The sequence below is a fragment of the Arachis stenosperma genome, chromosome 2 (genome assembly GCF_014773155.1).
Source record: "Arachis stenosperma cultivar V10309 chromosome 2, arast.V10309.gnm1.PFL2, whole genome shotgun sequence".
NCBI lineage: Eukaryota > Viridiplantae > Streptophyta > Magnoliopsida > Fabales > Fabaceae > Arachis > Arachis stenosperma.
The window spans coordinates 69,410,802-69,431,633 of NC_080378.1; the positions used below are offsets into that span (position 1 = coordinate 69,410,802).

At 42.3% G+C, this 20,832-nt stretch overlaps 2 non-coding genes across 2 annotated transcripts; both read right to left on the minus strand.

Moving 5' to 3' along the window:
* Positions 1-376: 376 nt before the first annotated feature.
* On the minus strand, positions 377-484 carry LOC130964930 (small nucleolar RNA R71). The gene has a single exon (XR_009080994.1). It is a non-coding gene; the product is annotated as a small nucleolar RNA R71 (small nucleolar RNA).
* A 10,499-nt stretch (positions 485-10,983) lies between these two features.
* Positions 10,984-11,091, minus strand: LOC130964479 (small nucleolar RNA R71). The gene has a single exon (XR_009080572.1). It is a non-coding gene; the product is annotated as a small nucleolar RNA R71 (small nucleolar RNA).
* Between the last annotated feature and the right edge of the window lie 9,741 nt (positions 11,092-20,832).

Here is a 20,832-nt window from a genome sequence, read left to right on the forward strand (position 1 = left end):
CAATGCAAGGAAGGTGCTGGGTGACTTTACTGCACCTACTCCCAATTTCTATGGGAGAAGCATCTCTATCCCTGCCATTGGAGCAAACAACTTTGAGCTTAAGCCTCAATTAGTTTCTCTAATGCAACAGAATTGCAAGTTCCATGGACTTCCAATGGAAGATCCTCATCAGTTCTTAGCTGAATTCTTGCAAATCTGTGACACAGTCAAGACTAATGGGGTTAACCCTGAGGTCTACAGACTGATGCTATTCCCTTTTGCTGTAAGAGACAGAGCTAGAATATGGTTGGACTCTCAACCTAAAGAAAGCCTGGACTCTTGGGAAAAGCTAGTCAATGCCTTCTTGGCAAAATTCTTTCCACCTCAAAAATTGAGTAAGCTTAGAGTGGAAGTCCAAACCTTCAGACAGAAGGATGGTGAATCCCTCTATGAAGCTTGGGAAAGATACAAACAATTAATCAGAAAATGTCCCTCAGACATGCTTTCAGAATGGAGCATCATAGGTATTTTCTATGATGGTCTCTCTGAACTATCCAAGATGTCTTTGGATAGCTCTGCTGGAGGATCTCTTCATCTGAAGAAGACGCCTACAGAAGCTCAAGAGCTAATTGAAATGGTTGCAAATAACCAATTCATGTACACTTCTGAAAGGAATCCTGTGAACAATGGGACTAGTCAGAAGAAAAGAGTTCTTGAGATTGACACTCTGAATGCCATTTTGGCTCAGAACAAGATATTGACTCAACAAGTCAATATGATTTCTCAAAGTCTGTCTGGAATGCAAAATGCACCTGGCAGTACTAAGGAAGCTTCATCTGAGGAAGAAGCTTATGATCCTGAGAACCCTTCAATGGAAGAGGTGAATTACCTAGGAGAACCCTATGGAAACACCTATAATTCTTCATGGAGAAATCACCCAAATTTCTCATGGAAGAATCAAGAGAGACCTCAACAAGGTTTCAATAACAATAATGGTGGAAGAAACAGGTTTAGCAATAGCAAGCCTTTTCCATCATCTTCTCAGCAACAGACAGAGAGTTCTAAGCAGAGTACTTCTGACTTAGCAACAATGGTCTCTGATCTAATCAAAACCACTCAAAGTTTCATGAATGAAACAAGGTCCTCCATTAGAAATTTGGAAGGACAAGTGGGACAGCTGAGCAAGAAAATTACTGAACTCCCTCCTAGTACTCTCCCAAGTAATACAGAAGAAAATCCAAAAGGAGAGTGCAAAGCCATAGACATGGCCGAATATGGAGAGGAAAGAGAGGAGGAGGACGCCACTGAGGAAGACCTCAGTGGGCGTGTACCAATCTCCTCTGAGTTCCTCAATGAGGAACAATGGGAATCTGAGGCTCAAATTGAGACCATAGAGATTCCATTGGACTTACTTCTGCCTTTCATGAGCTCTGATGAGTATTCTTCCTCTGAAGAGGATGAGTATGTTACTGAAGAGCAAGTTGCTAAATACCTTAGAGCAATCATGAAACTAAATGACAAGTTATTTGGAAATGAGACTTGGGAGGATGAACCTCCCTTGCTCACCAAAGAACTGGATGACTTGTCTAGGCAGAAACTGCCTCAAAAGAGGCAGGATCCTGGGAAGTTTTCTATACCTTGTACCATAGGCACCATGACCTTCAAGAAGGCCTTGTGTGACTTAGGGTCAAGTGTAAACCTCATGCCCCTCTCTGTAATGGAGAAATTAGGGATCTTTGAGGTGCAAGCTGCAAGAGTCTCATTAGAGATGGCAGACAATTCAAGAAAACAAGCTCATGGACTTGTAGAGAATGTTTTGGTGAAGATTGAAGACCATTACATCCCTACTGATTTCATAGTCCTAGAGACTGGGAAATGCATGGATGAAACCATCATCCTTGGCAGACCTTTCCTAGCCACAGCAAAAGCTGTGATTGATGTTGATAGAGGTGAAATGATCATTCAAGTGAATGAAGAATCCTTTGTGTTTAAGGCTCAAGGATATCCCTCTGTCATCCTGGAGAGGAAGCATGAAGAGCTTCTCTCAAGACAGAGCCAAGAAGAGCCCCCACAGTCAAACTCTAAGTTTGGTGTTGGGAGGCCACAACCAAGCTCTAAGTTTGGTGTTGAAACCCCACATTCAAACTCTAAGTTTGGTGTTGGGAGGTTCCAACACGGTTCTGAGTATTTCTGAGGCTCCATGAGAGTCCTCTGTCAAGCTAATGACACTAAAGAAGCGCTTGTTGGGAGGCAACCCAATGTTTTATAGTTAACTATTTTCTTTTGTTATTTTATCTTTTTTGTAGGTTGATGATCATAAGAAGTCACAAAAATAATGAAAAAAGCAAAAACAGAATGAAAAACAGCACACCCCGGAGGAAGATGCTGCTGGCGTTTAAACGCCAGTAAGCCTAGCAGCTGGGCGTTTAACGCCCAGTCTGGCACCATTCTGGGCGTTTAACGCCAGAAAGGGGCACCAGACTGGCGTTAAACGCCAGAAAGGGGCAAGAACCTGGCGTTAAACGCCAGGAATGGGCACCAGCCCGGCGTTTAACGCCAGAAATGGCTCAAAACGTGGATTTTGATGCCATTTGGTGCAGGGATGACTTTTCCTTGACACCTCAGGATCTGTGGACCCCACAGGATCCCCACCAACCCCACCACTCCCTCTCTTCTTCTTCACCCATTCACCAATCACCTCAACCTCTCTTTCTCTTCACCACTCACATCCATCCTTCATAAACCACCACTTCTCCCCCTCTTTGGCCAAACACAAAGCCATCTCCCTCTCCTCCATTTCTTCTTCTTCTACTCTCTTCTTTCTTCTTTTGCTCGAGGACGAGCAAACCTTTTAAGTTTGGTGTGGTAAAAGCATTGCTTTTTGTTTTTCCATAACCATTTATGGCATCCAAAGCCGGTTCAACTGAGAAGGCATGACCTCAAGCCCATCACTAAGAAGAAGATGGAGCAAACAAGAGACCCCTCTCATCAAGAGATCCCTAAGATACCTCAAGGGATGCACTTTCCTCCACAAGACTATTGGGAGCAACTGAACACCTCCCTAGGAGAATTAAGTTCCAACATGGGACAACTAAGGGTGGAGCACCAAGAACACTCCATCATCCTCCATGAAATTAGAGAAGATCAAAGAATCATGAGAGAGGAGCAACAAAGACAAGGAAGAGACATTGAGGAGCTCAAGCACTCCATAGGATCTTCAAGAGAAAGAAAGAGCCGCCATCACTAAGGTGGACCCGTTCTTTAATCTCCTTGTTCTTTATTCTTCTGTTTTTCAAATTTTAGATGCTTATGTTTATCCATGTTTGTGTCTTATGATCATTAGTGTCTTAGTGTCTATGCCTTAAAGCTATGAATATGAATCCATCACCTTTCTTAAATGAAAACTGTTTTTATCACAAAAGAACAAGAAGTACAGGATTTCAAATTCATCTTTAAAACTAGCTTATTTAGTTTGATGTGGTGACAATACTTTTGTTTTCTGAATGTATGCTTGAACAGTGCATATGTCTTTTGAATTTGTTGTTCATGAATGTTAAAATTGTTGGCTCTTGAAAGAATGATGAAAAAGGAGACATGTTACTGAGGATCTGAAAAATCATAAAAATGATTCTTGAAGCAAGAAAAAGCAGTGAATACAAAAAAAAAAAGAGAGAAGCAGAAAAACGAAAAAAAAAGGGGAGAAAGAAAAAGAAAAGAAAAAGAAAGAAATAAAGTTGTGATCCAAGGCAAAAAGAGTGTGCTTAAGAACCCTGGACACCTCTAATTGGGGACTTTAGCAAAGCTGAGTCACAATCTGAAAAGGTTCACCCAATTATGTGTCTGTGGCATGTATGTATCCGGTGGTAATACTGGAAGACAGAGTGCTTTGGGCCACAGCCAAGACTCAATAAGTAGCTGTGTTCAAGAATCATCATACTTAACTAGGAGAATCAATAACACTATCTGGATTCTAAGTTCCTAAAGAAGCCAATCATTCTGAACCTCAGAGGATAAAGTGAGATGCCAAAACTGTTTGGAGGCAAAAGCTACTAGTCCCGCTCATCTAATTTGGAGCTATGTTTCATTGATAATTTGGAGTCTATAGTATATTCTCTTCTTTTTATCTTATTTGATTTTCAGTTGCTTGGGGACAAGCAACAATTTAAGTTTGGTGTTGTGATGAGCGGATAATTTGTACGCTTTTTGGCATTGTTTTTAGTATGTTTTTGGTAGTTTTAGTTGAGTTTTATTATATTTTTATTAGTTTTTAGTTAAAATTCACTTTTCTGGACTTTACTATGAGTTTGTGTGTTTTTCTGTGATTTCAGGTATTTTCTGGCTGAAATTGAGGGATCTGAGCAAAAATCTAATCCAGAGACTCAAAAGGACTGCAGATGCTGTTGGATTCTGACCTCCCTGCACTCGAAGTGGATTTTCTGGAGCTACAGAAGCCCAATTGGCGCGCTCTCAACGGCGTTGGAAAGTAGACATCCTGGGCTTTCCAGCAATATATAATAGTCCATACTTTGCCCAAGATTTGATGGCCCAAACCGGCGTTCAAAGTCACCTACAGAAATTCCAGCGTTAAACGCCGGAACTGGCACCTAAATGGGAGTTAAACGCCCAAACTGGCATAAAAGCTGGCGTTTAACTCCAAGAAGAGTCTCTACACGAAAATGCTTCATTGCTCAGCCCAAGCACACACCAAGTGGGCCCGGAAGTGGATTTTTATGTCATTTACTCACCTTTGTACACCTTAGGCTACTAGTTTTCTATATATAGAACCTTTTACTATTGTATTTTCATCTTTGGATTGTTTTTGATCCTTTGATCATCTTTGGACATCTAGTTCTTAGATCAGATCTTGGTTCTTCTGGTTCCCTCTCTGGGGCCGAAACCAATGATCACTTTTGTTCTTATGTATTTTCAACGGTGGAGTTTCTACACACCATAGATTAAGGTGTGGAGCTCTGCTGTACCTCGAGTATTAATGCAATTACTATTGTTCTTCCATTCAATTCCACTTGTTCTTTGTCCAAGATATCACTTGTTCTTCAACTTGATGAAGGTGATGATTGACGCCCATCACCATTCTCACCCATGAACAAAGTGACTGACAACCATTCTTGTTCTACAAGCATCTGAGGCTCTAGTGAATATCTCTTGGATTCTTTAATCGGAATCTTCGTGGTATAGGCAGGACCTGATGGCGGCATTCAAGAGAATCCGGAAGGTCTAAACCTTGTCTGTGGTATTCTGAGTAGGATTCAATGATTGAATGACTGTGACGTGCTTCAAACTCCTAGCAGGCTAGGGCGTTAGTGACAGACGCAAAAGTATCAATGGATATTATTCCGGCCTGACCGAGAACCGACAGCTGAATTCCGCTATGCCGTGACAGGACATATGCAATCGCTTTCACTGAGAGGATGGGAGGTAGCTGCTGACAACAGTGAAACCCTACACGAGCTTGCCATGGAAAGGAGTAGGAAGGATTGGATGAAGGCAGTAGGAAAGCAGAGAGACGGAAGGGAAGGCATCTTCATATGCTTGTCTGAAGCTCTTACACCAATGATATACATAAGTATCTCTATCTTTATCTTTATGTTATTTTCGTTCATCATCCATACCCATTTGAGTCTGCCTGACTGAGATTTACAAGGTGACCATAGCTTGCTTCATACCAACAATCTCCGTGGGATCGACCCTTACTCACGTAAGGTATTACTTGGACGACCCAGTGCACTTGCTGGTTAGTTGTGCGAAGTTGTAGTGATCACAATTTCGTGCACCAACCACCCATGATAAATTGACCTCCATTGGTTGCCTTAAGAGGAACCTCCATTGCCTCCGGTCAATGTGTGGCATCACTATTGGAGTGAGGTGGGCCGGTAGGACTAGAAGAGGCTCCGGGTTATAATTCCGCTCAATCATCCTTGAGTAAACAAGTTCGCAGTAGCGGTTAGGGAACTTGTTTGAGTCCTTTGGAGGGTTGTCCTTCTTTAAAGCATCAACGGGGCCCGTAGCCTTCTTGAGGAGGGGCTTGACTGTTGGTTCTTGGTGTGCTCTGTTGACGGTTGGCTTCTTCGGGGCTTTTCCTTTGCTCTTTTTGATGACCATCCTGTGATAGTAAAGAAAGAAGATAGCATTAGACCCAAAGAAGCGTAATTGAATGTGATTATGCAAATGAGAAATTGTGTCGTAAGAATATGGGTATCCTTATTACATGACAGCTGCAACATGTAACTAAGATAACATGGGATATGCAAGGCAAATTATTGGCATGTGGTATAGGGGTAGTGTAAGCATGCAAGGAAAAAGGCATGAGAAGCATACACCCTCAAATACCAAAAGTGGAAAGCAATTTATGAAATAGTGAGTGGGTGGATTGTAGAATGTGAGGGTGCACCCAAAAGTGACTAGTTAAGAAACAATGAGTCATAATGAGCATAAAAATCATGTATGCTTTTCCTCAAACACTTGGCGTGCATCCTTGTTGTAGTATGTAAATGTATGAGGGGGAAGCAATGTAACATTCCACAAACCAATATTAAGCACTACAATGCACAGTGGTTGTAAGAAAATCATGCAACACATCTCATCTAACAATGCAAGAGAAGTTATGACCCAAGTGCCTATGAAGGGTTAATTGGAAAAGGAGCAAAAAATACCCCAAAAAGTGAGGGGCTCAAAAAGAGGGAGGAGAAAAAGAAAGAGACTACCTAAAAGAGGATGAAATTAACTGACTAAGAAGCAAAAGAGAGAAGTAGAGCAAGAGGGAAGACTAGTATAGCACCTTGAGGGAGATGGAAAGGGTATGGGAGAGGAAGTTATAGAGTGGAATGATGGAGAATGGAGGGAGCAAGGTAGGGACCACCGGAGGTGGGTGGTCGCCGGAGGTGATGGTAGGAGGTGGTTGTTTGGAAGGAGAAATGGTAGTAGGTAAATGGGTAGTAGAGGAGGTAAGAAGAAAAAGGGAGAAGAAGAATGAAGGGAGCAAGTGTGCTCCCCTATTATGTTTACGTCGGTCACCCACGCGTGCGCGCACGGTGCGTGCTCGCGCAAGGAAGCGGGATGGGGTGATGGCGCGCACGCGCACATTGCGCGTGGGCGCCCATGTGCTTATGCTGGTAGCACAAGGGTGGCTTAGAGGTGGCACAACTTTCTGGAAGAGGTACCAGAAGTTGGCTGCAGGGGTGTTGGCGCGCGCGCGCACGGTGCGCACACGCGGCAATGCGGTTATGTCCCAGGCATGAGATGGGCCTGGGGTTGGCTTAACTCTCTGTGGAGTGGCCTAGAGGTTGGTGCAGGACGAGGGACGCGTGCGCGGCCTGGGCGCGGGCGCGTGCCTCGTGTTGTGAGCATATGGACGCGTTGGCGCCTAGTGCGCGCACGCGGCAGAGGTGGTGGGCTGGTGGCTCAGTGCAGGCGCGAGAGTGGCCTAACTCTCTGGAATATGTACCAGGAGTGCACAGGGGCAATCAGCGCACGCGCGCAAGGTGTGCTAGCACGTCGATCTGCGGACTTGTCTAAGAGTGCGTACGTGCCATGTGTGCGTACGCGTGATTGGCCTGTGCCTCAGGCATGGTGCTGGCGTAGTGTGTGCGCAACTTTCTGGAAAATATATGGAGGGGTACTTTTTGCAATCCACGCGTCCGCGCACGTCGCGCGTCCGCATGGATGGTCGAAAATGCATCATGGGCGCGTACGCGCCAGGTGCGTGCACGCGCGGAAGGGTGCCTTTTTCAAAGTTTGCATGTTCTCGCACCACTTTCAGCATTACAACCCTCCAAACAGCCACTTAAGCACTATAGAAGGATGTTTTAACATGATAAAGTACCAAATGAACTCAACAAATGAAACAAAATTTAAAATAAAATCTAGCTACAACTTCATCAATTACCTAGCTACCAAACATGAAGTCAAGTGTTAAGCAAGTATCAATCAAAGAAGAATTCAATGGCTATGTACAAATGGTAGATCTTACCATGGTGGGGTGTCTCCCACCTAGCACTTTTGTTTACCGTCCTTAAGTTGGACTTCCACTAGCTCAAAGTTCTTGTTCAAGAGATGCATCCCTCAAGAGGAACACTTCAAATTCCTTGGAGTTCTTTCTTTGCTCACCATGGTACAATTTGAGACGGTGCCCATTTACCTTGAAAATGTCCGGACTTGATGGGTGGCGCAAGTGATAGAGCCCGTAAGGTTCTACTTTCTCCACTTGGTAAGGTCCATCCCATCTTGATCTAAGCTTTCCGGGTAGTAATCTCAACCTTGAGTTGTAAAGGAGGACTAGTTCACCGGGTCTAAATTTCCTTCTCCTAATGTTCTTGTCATGAATGGCTTTCATCTTTTCCTTGTAGAGTCTAGAATTGTCATAGGCTTCTAATCTCAAGCATTCCAATTCCGCCAATTGAAGCTTTCTCTCTACGCCGGCTCCACCCAAACTTAGATTGCATTCCTTTATGGCCCAATAAGCTTTGTGTTCGATTTCTACCGGTAAGTGGCATGCTTTACCATATACAAGCCTAAAAGGGCTCATGCCGATGGGTGTTTTGTAAGCCGTTCGATATGCCCAAAGTGCATCGGAGAGCTTAGCACTCCAATCCTTCCTATTCGGCTTCACAATCCTTTCCAACACATGTTTAATTTCCCGGTTAGAAACCTCAGCTTGGCCGTTTGTCTGAGGGTGGTAGGCTGTAGCAACTTTGTGTGTGATGCCATACTTCCTCATGAGGCCATCCATTTTTTTGTTGCAAAAGTGGGATCCTTGGTCACTTATGATTGCTCTTGGGGAGCCAAAACGACAAATGATATTGTTCCTCACAAAAGAATAAACAACATGAGCATCATCCGTTCGGGTGGGGATTGCCTGATAAACCACTATTTTATAGTTTATATTGTGTTTAATTGTGTGGTTTTGTCGTGATCCTTACCCACTTATTCATTAATTTAGCATGCATTTAGATTTCCTTCCTGAATTTATTACATGTTTGAAAATTGCTTCCTAGAGACTTTAATTATTTAATTTTAATTCTCCTTTACTCCATTCGATGCCGTAATCTGTGTGTCAAGTGTTTCAGGCTTCATAGGGCATGAATGAGATGGAGATTGGAGAGGAAGCTAGCAAAAATGGAAGGAACACAAGAATTCGAGGAGATAACCAGCGAAAAGTGACGCGGTCGCATGGCTCACGCGACCGCGCGAAGAAGCGCAAATCGCAGTGACGCGGCCGCATGCCGCGCAGATTGGAAAGCACAAGCAACGCGGTAGCATGGACGACGCGAATGCGTGAAGAGGAAAAGCGCCAGCGACGCGTCCGCATGGACGACGCGATCGCGTGACATGCGCGATCTGCATAAACTGCAGAATCTGAAACCAGCGATTTTGGACCCTATTTCGGCCCAGTTTTCGGCCCGGAACAACAGACTAGAGTCAGAGAATATGCAGAAACAACGGAGACACATTCATTGAGTAGTTTAGATCTAGTTTTTCACTCTCTTAGGTTTTTCTCTCTAGTTTTTAGAATTTTAATTTTCAATTGATCTTAGCATTGGAACATTGAGAAGAGTTATTTTCCTCATCAAGACTTCATCACTCTAGTTTGTTCTCTTAACTTGGTTTTATTCTTCCATGTTCTTTGTTATGTTCAATTTTGTCATTCAGATACTTTTATGATTAATTAATGCAAGGATTATTTCTTTTTAATTTAATTTCCATTCCAATAATCATGTCTTCTTTTAATTCCCTTTTATGTGCCATGGATTCTTTATTTACAATGCGTGAGTAGTTTCATTACTTGACGGGGAGTTGATTAAAGGGAACTCTTGAGTTGGAAGGATTGAAAGAAAAATTTGTAATTGGGTTAAATTTTGGATTGCTATCCTGTCACCGATGCCAATCCCTTTAAACTAAGTGGGTTGCAACTTGTGAACAGATCTGGCATTTCCACTTGTTTGACTTTCTCTTACCTAGTAAGGGATAACCAAATAGAACAACTATTAATTATAAATTAATCTTACAATCACACCATCAATGATAGAGATTCTAACCAATCAATTCCCAGTCAAGGCCTTTCATTTTTATTATTTAAAATTCCTCAATTTAAATCCCAATTTACTTAGCTTAACTCTTTTTGGAATATCTGATTAATAATACAGCACACTTTTCTGCAACTCGTTGGGAGACGACCTGGGACGTAAAACTCCCAGTAATTTTAATTTAAACTTTCAGTGACATATTTCTAAATTGATAGGCAGATTTTCGGTGAGTTAAGAACTATACTTGCAACGTAACCATTTTAATAAATTTTTAATTCACCAGCTTCTGCATCTCCATCAATTTTTGGCGCCGTTTCCGGGGAGTTGCAATAGAGTGCTTATTTTATTAATTAGAATTTATTTATTTGCATTTTATTTAATTTTGCTACTATGAGCTGCGTGTTTCTTCTGTCAAATGACACGTTCACTTCCTGGTCCGCGCTTACTAATATTCGATCCTGAAATTGAAAGAACAATTTCACGAATAAGGCGAAAACAGCGTAGGTTAGTTCGCTCTGAGGGCGGATTTGAAAGTGAATCTGAGGAGGAAACCAGCCCCCGTTCTACTGATTCGGTTGTTTTACGTGCAGAAAACATGGCAGCTAGAAGAATTACCATTCAGGAGGAAGGAGCTCCTGATTTTACACTGCAACCGTTTCAAGCGCATCATCCAGCGGTAGCTACGGATTTTGAAATAAAGACCGCACTGCTAAATTTGATGCCCAAGTTTCATGGCCTACCTGCTCAAGAGCCTATCAAGCACTTGAGAGATTTCCAGGCAGCCTGTTCTACTGTCAGGCGTGATGGCGCTGATGAAACTTCAATTCTGTTGAAAGCTTTTCCTTTCTCTCTTGAGGGAAAAGCAAGAGAGTGGTACTACACTCAACCTCTAGCAAACGTATCCAACTGGGATACACTCAGAAAGGAGTTCCTGGAGAAATTCTTCCCATCTGAAGTTACTGATAAACTGAGGAAGGATATCTCTACAATTGTTCAGGATGACAATGAGACTCTCTTTGAATACTGGGAGCGCTTCAATAATCTTCAGGAAGCATGCCCCCACCACATGATTGACAAGATCGTGCTACTCAGCTATGTCACACAAGGTATGAGGCCCCAAGATAAGACCACATTGGAAAGTGCCAGCAATGGGTCTGTGAAGAAGTACAAGACCACTGATGAAGCTTGGCAATTGATCAGTGATTTAGCTGAATCTACTCGGAACCACAGACAGAAGCAAGGCCGTTCAAGGGCCATTGCAGAAGTATCTTCTGGCATAGAGACTGCTGCTCTAAATCGAAGCATCTGTGAAATGACCAACCTGCTGAAGCAAATGCAGTTAAATCAACAAGCTCAACAAACTCAACCGCAGCAAAACCAACAACTAGTCCCACAAAGAATTTACGGAATTTGTGCTGATTACAGCCATTACACTGATGAATGCCCGCAGCTCCAACAAGAAGACAACATGGTGGCATCCACTCACAACTTCTATAACCGCCCCAACCAAGGGTACAATCAAAGTGGAAACAATAACCATGGATGGCAGGACAATTCAAACCAGAATTGGAGGGACAACAATAATAGGGGAGGGAGAGATAATCAGGGAAATCAGAGGTGGAATAATTACAACAACAGGCAGCAAAATCAACCTTACCGAGCACCTCACCTGAGGCAAAACCAAGGACCACCGAACAATCAGCAGCAAACCTCTCAATTTACTCATTCTTCTGTATCTTCTAATGAAGTATTATTACAAGCTTTTGAGAAAAGACAACTGGCCATGGAAAATACCATCGTGAACAGTATTAACGCCAGTCTGAATGGTTTCACCTCTACTCTGCAAGCTTTTATGACACAACTTGGTTCAGCACAAAATTCCAGTAACCAACCTTCAAGTACCACTGGAATCCCCTCTCAACCATTACCCAATCCAAAGGGAGGCATTAATGCCATCACCCTGAGGTCCAGAACCATACTGTAGGAGAGGAATCAGGAGGAACCAAGCTCACCAGAATACGCCTCAGCTGAAGAGGTGGTAGAAACCGAAGATGTTGAAGAGGAAGAGGATATACAGGGCATAGCTGAGGAAGAGATAGCTCAACCACAGGAAGAAGCACAAAAAGGTGCAGGCACCACAGAAAACACTACTCCCATTCCATTTCCACAACTTGCAAGGAAGCCTAGGAAGCAGCTGGAACCTGATCCTAAAATGGTAGAAATATTCAAAAAGGTTGAGGTAACTGTTCCTCTTTTTGATGTTATTCAGCAGGTACCTAAATATGCAAAGTTTCTAAAAGACTTATGTATCCATAAAGATAAAATTAATGAATTAGAAACAATTCCTTTAGGTAGTTCTATATCTGCTTTAATGGGAGGATTACCTGAAAAATGTAGTGATCCAGGTCCTTGCATAGTTAGTTGTACTATTGGTGGTGTAGTAATTTATGATTGCATGTGTGATTTAGGAGCATGTGTCAGTATAATGCCTTTGTCTATATATGATGTTTTAAGGCTCACTCCCTTAAAAAGGTCGGCAGCTCGTTTTGTGTTAGCAGATAAAAGCATTATTACAGTTGCTGGAGTTGCTGAAGATGTTTTGGTGAACATTAAAGGGCTCACATTTTCCACTGATTTTTATATCTTGGAGATGCCCCATAATGATTCAGATAAGCCATCATCAATCCTACTTGGAAGACCATTCCTGAAGACATTAAAATTCAAATTGGATGCTTTTTCAGGGACATACTTCTTTGAAATAGATGGCCGCATAGTAATCTTCAATCTGAATGGAGTCATTGACAACCCCCCAGAAGATCGTTCTATCTTCCAGTGTGATGTCATAGACGAAAGTGTGGCTGAAGTTCAAAAGGAAGAGTTTGAAGAGAGGCACACTGGACAAGGTCCAAGTGTGGGGACCCTCTTAACTGACAATGAGGACACTTCACCATTTTCACAAGCCCCAGATAACCCAGAGCCTGTCCATGATCAAAAGTTAGAATTGAAACCTCTCCCTCCACATCTCAAATATGCTTACCTTGAGGATGAGCAGAAGCTTTCGGTTATTATTGCAAGAGAACTGACTTCTCAACAAGAAGAACAGATACTTGATGTGTTGAGGAAGCATAAGAAGGCAATAGGGTGGAGTTTGGCAGACATAGTGGGAATCAACCCTCAAATATGCGAGCACATAATATTTTTAGAAGAGGGAGCAAGACCTGTCCGTCAACCACAAAGAAGATTGAATCCTACCATCTTGGAAGTTGTCAAAAAGGAAGTGACCAGACTATTGGAGGCCGGTATCATATATCCCATTTGAGACAGTGAATGGGTAAGCCCAGTGCAAGTGGTGCCCAAGAAGTCTGGAGTCACCACAGTGAAAAATGAGCATGGAGAGCTCATAGCAACTAGAGTTCAGAATGCTTGGAGAGTCTGCATTGATTACAGGCGTCTCAACCAAGCTACTCGTAAGGATCACTATCCACTTCCATTTATTGATCAAATGCTGGATCGCCTGTCAGGTAAATCACATTATTGCTTTTTAGATGGTTACACAGGTTATTTCCAGATTCATATAGCTCCTGAGGATCAGGAAAAGACTACTTTTACATGTCCTTTTGGGCCTATGCTTATAAGAGAATGCCCTTTGGCTTGTGCAATGCACCAGCTACTTTCCAAAGGTGCATGATGAGTCTTTTCTCTGATCTTATTGAGGACTGTATGGAAGTTTTTATGGACAATTTTAGCGTTTATGGTAATTCTTTTAACCTTTGCTTAGATGGATTATCTAGAGTATTAGATAGATGTATTAATACAAACCTTGTATTGAATTTCAAAAAATGCCATTTTATGGTAAAGCAAGGGATTGTATTGGGACATGTGGTATCTAATAATGACATTTCTGTAGACCCAGCAAAGGTGAATGTTATTTCTAGTCTACCTTACCCCTCTTCTGTGAGGGAAGTCCGTTCATTCCTTGGCCATGCAGGTTTCTACAGGAGATTTATTAAGGATTTTAGTAAGGTGGCACTTCCCTTATCCAGATTACTACAAAAGGATATTGAGTTTGAGTTCAGTGAGGATTGCAAACAAGCATTTGATAAGCTAAAGACTGCTCTGACTCAAGCTCCAATTGTGAGAGGACCCGATTGGAGCCAGCCATTTGAAATCATGTGCAATGCTTCCAACCATGCGGTAGGAGCAGCGCTGGCTCAGCGTGAAGGTAAGAATCCTTTTGTTATTGCCTATGCGTCTAAGACTTTAGACACTGCCCAGTCCAATTATACTACTACTGAGAAAGAGCTACTTGCTATTGTTTTTGCTCTGGATAAATTCTGGGCTTATTTACTTGGTACTAGAGTAGTAGTGTATTCGAACCATACAGCTCTAAAGTATCTATTGGCTAAAAAGGAATCCAAACCAAGACTTATACGTTGGATACTGCTGTTACAAGAATTTGATTTAGAAATCAAGGATAGGAGTGGTAATCAAAATTTAGTTGCAGACCACTTGAGTCATCTTGAACATATTAAGGATGATTCTACTCCTATAGATGATAATTTTCCTTTTGACAACCTGCAAGCAGTATCTGAGGTAGTCCCTTGGTATGCACCTGTTGCTAATTATTTAGTTAGCCGCACATTTCCTCCACATTTTTCTAAACATCAAAGAGACAAGCTGAAAAGCGAGTCTAAATATTATATATGGGATGACCCATATTTATGGAGATGTGGCGCTGACCAGATAATTAGACGTTGTGTACCTCAATCAGAATTCTAGTCCATTTTAGAGGCCTGTCACTCATCTGAAAGTGGAGGACATTTTGGCCCTCAACGAACAGCTAGAAAGATCTTAGACTGTGGATTCTGTTGATTGCCTCCACCCATTTTGACACATAGTCGACGGCTAACAAAATGTAGGGAAAGCCATTGGAATTTGGAAATGGTCCCATGAAGTCGATTCCCCAAACATCAAAGATTTCACAAAAAAGCATATTTTGTTGGGGGATTTCGTCCTTCTTAGAAATATTTCCAAATCGAATGCATTGGGGACAAGATTTGCAATAGAGGGAAGAATCTTTGAGAAGGGTTGGCCACCAAAATCCGCAATCAAGGACCTTTCTTGCCGTTCTTTAGGGGCCGTAGTGGCCACCTCCTTCGGAAGAATGGCAAGCGTCCAAGATTGCTTGGAATTCGGTTTGGGGTATGCACCGTCGCACTATTTGGTCCGCTCCACACCTCCACAAATAGGGATCGTCCCAAACATAGTATTTGGATTCGTTTTTCAGCTTATCCTTTTGATGTTTGTTGAGATTGGGAGGGAAGGTGCGTGAAACCAAGTAGTTTGCTATTGGGGCATACCAAGGAACTACTTCCGAGATTGCTTGCAAACCATCTAGAGGAAATGAGTCATTGATAGGAGTGGTGTCGCCTTTTGTGTGTTCGAGGCGACTTAGATGGTCTGCCACTAAGTTTTGGGAACCACTCCTATCCTTGATCTCCAAGTCAAATTCTTGTAACAAAAGCACCCATCGAATTAATCTCGGTTTTGATTCCTTTTTGGCCAACAAATACTTTAATGCCGCGTGATCCGAGTACACTACTACCTTGGAACCAAGAAGATAGGCTCGGAACTTGTCCAAAGCAAAAACAATAGCCAGGAGTTCCTTTTCGGTAGTAGTGTAGTTGGATTGGGCTCCATCTAGTGTTTTGGAAGCATAAGCTATGACATAGGGAATCTTACCCTCTCGTTGTGCTAACGTGGCTCCTATCGCATAATTCGAGGCATCGCACATGATTTCAAATGGTTGAGTCCAATTCGGTCCTCGCACAATAGGAGCTTGTGTCAATGCTACTTTAAGTTTGTCATATGCTTCCATACATTCCTTGCTCAGCTCAAATTCAGTGTCCTTTTGTAGTAGTCGAGAGAGAGGTAAGGCCACCTTGCTAAAGTCTTTGATGAATCTCCGGTAGAATCCTGCATGTCCAAGAAAAGAGCGGACTTCCCTCTCGGAGGAGGGGTAAGGTAAACTAGATATGACATTTATTTTTGTCGGATCTACGGAGATGCCTTCTTTTGAAACTTTGTGTCCCAAAACAATGCCTTGTTTGACCATGAAATGATATTTTTCAAAATTTAAGACAAGGTTTGTTTTGGTGCATCTCTCTAAGACTTTTTCAAGGTTACCTAAGCAATGATCAAATGAATCACCGTACACACTAAAGTCGTCCATGAAAACTTCCATACATTGTTCTAGAAAGTCCGCAAATAAGCTCATCATGCATCTTTGAAACGTTGCCGGTGCGTTGCATAGGCCAAATGGCATACGCTTGTAAGCATACGTTCCAAAGGGGCAAGTAAATGTGATTTTTTCTTGATCCTCTAGAGCAATGTGTATTTGAAAGTATCCAGAGTAACCATCAAGAAAGCAATAATAAGATTTACCGGCTACTCGATCAAGCATTTGATCAATGAACGGTAGTGGGAAGTGATCTTTTCTTGTGGCCGCATTCAACCTTCGGTAGTTTATGCATACTCTCCAAGAATTTTGCACTCTTGTTGCTATGAGTTCACCGCTTTCATTTTTGATTGTGGTCACCCTGGATTTCTTTAGCACCACTTGGACCGGGCTTACCCACTCGCTATCTGAGATAGGATAGATGATGTCTGCTTCAAGTAGCCGAGTGACCTCTTTTATCACAACCTCAAGAATGGTTGGATTAAGTCTCCTTTGAGGTTGTCGGACCGGTCTTGCTCCTTCTTCAAGAAATATGCGGTGCTCGCATACTTGAGGGCTTATTCCTACTAGATCCGCCAAACTCCACCCGATTGCCCTTTTATTTTTCCTCAAGACATCTAGCAACTTTTCTTCTTGTTGAGGAGTTAGCTCTTTTACGATTATCACGGGGAGCTTTTGGGCTTCATCAAGATATGAGTACTTTAGGTGGGGTGGTAGTGACTTCAATTCTATCTTTTTGTCATTATTTGAGGTTTGAGTTTCCGGATGGTTTGTATGGTGTGTGGTGTTTAATTTGCTTGGATCTTCATTTGCTTCTTCAATCATGTACTTCTCATCTAACTTTGCAAGGTGAACTTCGGCAACAATGTTGTCAATTGGGTCACACCGGAATAGAGAGTGATTCTCCGGTGGATGCTTCATTGCTTCTTCTAGGCTAAAACTTACGACTCTCCCATCTATCTCAAATGAGTATGTTCCCGAGTAGGCATCTAGCTTAAATCTAGAAGTTCTCAAAAATGGTCTTCCAAGTAGGATGCATGATGCTCTCTCGGTTTCGCTTGATGGCATTTCAAGGACATAGAAGTCAATCGGAAACACCAACCCTTTGATATTCACCAATACATCTTTCGCAACACCCGTCACGGTTATTATGCTTTTATCCGCTAGGACAAATCTTGCCGTCGACCTTTAGTGGTGGCAACTTCAATACCCGGTAGACGGAGAGAGGCATGATGCTAACACATGCTCCGAGGTCACACATACAATCTATGAATTGAACTCCATTGACGGTGCAAGTGACCATACAAGGGCCCGGATCATCACATTTCTCGGGCAATGCTCCCATTAAAGCGGAAATAGAACTCCTCAATGGGATGGTTTCCAATTCAAGAATTCTATCCATGTTCATGCATAGATCTTTAAGGAATTTTGCATATCTAGGAACTTGATGGATAGCATCAAAGAGGGGGATGGTTACCTCGACTTTCTTGAACATTTCTATCATTTTGGGGTCGAGTTCTATGCGCTTCCTAGCTTTCTTTGCAAGTGTTGGAAATGGGAGTGGTTGAGCAATTTCTTCGTCCAAGGTTCTCTTGGTCTTGGGGGTCTCCTTTGTTGGTTGAGCGTCTTCATTCTCAATTATGACTTGTGGTGTCTCCTCTTCCACTACCTCTTCTACATCTGTTCTCTCCTCCTCTTGAGCGATTGTGATGGGATTTGAGTCTTTTGCTCCCTTCTCTTTTAATTGTGTTCCGGATCTTAGGGTGATGGCATTGATGCCTCCCTTAGGATTGGGTTGAGGTTGAGAGGGAATCACGCTTTGGATTGGGGGTTGAGGAGTGGGATTTGATGGTGTATCCATGCGTGCAAGAAGAGCTTGTAGTGTAGAGGTGAGGCCGGTGAGACCGGAAGCAAGTGTGTTTTGTAGTTCCTTTTGGCCTTGGATGATGGTCCGGAGTGTATCATCTTGGTTAGAGGGGACGGATGGATATGTGAGTTGAGGAGCTTGTGATTGGTTGGGTGGTGGTCTTTGATGTGGTGGTTGGTATGTTTGGTAGTTCCTTTGTTGATTTTGTTGGTTATATGGTTGATGTTGTTGGTTGAATGGTGGATTTTGTTGGTTGAATGGTGGCCGGTTTTGTGAGTTGTTATTCCATCTTTGACCTCCTCCATTGTTGTTGTTGTCCCTATTCCCTTGTTGATGATTATCTCTCCAATTTTGATTGTGATTCCCACTCCCTTGATTGTAGCTTCCTCCTTGATAAGGGTGCCCTTGGTTAGGATTGCCTTGGTAGTACCCTTGATTTGGGCGGTCATAGAAATTATGGGTAGCCGCCAAAGTGTTGTCTTCTTGAAGGCTTGGGCACTCATCCGTGTAGTGGGAATAACAAGAACAAATGCCACACACTTTCTGAGGGACCAATTATTGGTTGTATTGTTGAGGGGGTGGAGAGTGTTGTTGATATGGTTGAGGTTGTTGTGGTTGTTGTTGGCTCAATTGGAGTTGCCTCAAGATGGATGTCATTTCACTCAAGGATTTGGTTAGAGCGGTGGTTTCGCTACTAGCTGATACCTCATTCACGGTTCTTGGGCGGTTGACTCTTCGTCTCATATGTTGATTGGATTCGGCTAGGTCAATGATAAGTTGCCATGCCTCCTCCGCTGTTTTATATTTAGACAAAGAACCATTGCTAGAGGTGTCCAAAAGAGTTCTATCTTGTTCTCGTATTCCTTGACATATGTATCCAAGCAACACTTGAGTGTCAAGCATGTGATTAGGACATGCATCTAGTAGCTTACGAAACCGTTCCCAATACTCGTATAATGGTTCCGTTTCACCTTGTACAATACAAGACATTTCCTTCCTTAGTCCATCCATCTTCTCCGGGGGCAAGAATTTATCCAAGAATCCTCTTCTAAGCAAGTCCCAATCGGAGGTGACTTCACTAGATAGAGTGTAGAACCATTCTTTAGCCTTGTCCTCAAGAGAGAAAGGGAAAGCAAACAACCATATAGCAACTTCATCGGATCCTTCCCGTCTAGTTGTTGAGCATATACGATGAAAGTCTTTGAGATGTCAAATAGGGTCTTGTGCGGGAAGCCCATGGAATTTGGGTAGGAGGTCGATCAAGGCGGTCTTAAGTTCAAAGTTTGCATTCAAATTGGGGTGAGTTACATGAAGGGGTTGAAGGACATAATCCGATGCACCCGCTTCCTTGATAGTAACTCTCTCCGGAGCATCCATGGCGTTAGTACCTAAAACAAAAGAAGAGTTGTTAGTGATATTGATGGGAGAATGATTATTGCCTTCTTTGAGTGACGGTTCAATATTCACTTTTAGTAAGGTGGTTGAGGTGGTGAAAACCTTTTCACCTTTTCCAAACCTTAACCGCTTCCGAGCTTGTCTAATATGAAGCAAAGTTCGTTCTATTTCCGGATCAAAGGGGACTAAGCTCGGGTTCGGTTGTGAACGCGTCATGCAATGAAGGAGAAGTAAAACTCATGGTAACAATGAGGGGTTAGTCACTTGAACAAATTACAATGAAATGCAACTATGTACATATATACACATTTACTCTAAACAATAACATGGCACACTAAGCAAATTCCCCGGCAACGGCGCCATTTTTGATAAACGAAATTTATCATGCCGATATAGAATTCAATGATGAATATGATCGTGAGTATAGTCTAACCGACACTTAAACTTCGCATCAAACAATCCTACAATCTATAACCGAGAGTACTAGTCTCCCGAGTCGTCCTCCCTTGGAATTGCTAGAGAATGCATCTTATTGATTAGGAAGCCTTGTTATGATTCTTTGAAGGTTTAGCAAAATAGATGACAAACAATCAATCTTTAGAAAGCTTGGCCTAGGGTTGGCATTAGGAATCCTATCCTTATAGTTCCTTCAATGATGACAACAATTAGGCCTTGCTTCATTTAGTTAACCCCTAGATATGGAGGAAAGTCAAATGAGAGTAACTAACTTGAGTCACAAGTCCTAGTTTTACCTTAGGGAAATCTAGCTTTAGTGCACTCCAAGTCAATTAGCAATTTCTAATTCCAAATCAACAATTGACATAAACTATTCAACTCTTTCTAATGGTCCAAACCCTATGCCAAGTAAGAAACCTTTACTCCATAACTAGTGTTGGCATTTTATCAAACAATTGATGAGCAAGGATGAAAGGCATAATAAAAATGAGAAGAAAGTAGAATTGAAAGTGCTTCAACACAAGGAACTAACAACAATTAATCAAGAACAACAATGGAAATGAACTTCTCAAGAAATTGATAGAATCCAAAACTACAAAGTTGAATCTAGGATCTATGAGAATTGAGCAATTACAAGCACTAATTGAGATTAGAGAAGAAGATCTATAACATGAACAAAGTAAATTGAGAATTGCAATAGATCTCACCAAAGAGTGATTGAGAATTCAGAAATGGAAGAAGATGAACCCTAATGAGAGCTTGGAATCTCTCTCTACCTCTCCAAGAGTGTAACTAACAATAGCAAAATATCTAGAACAATCTAAAAAATGAGCAAAAGTCCCTTAACCCTTTAATCC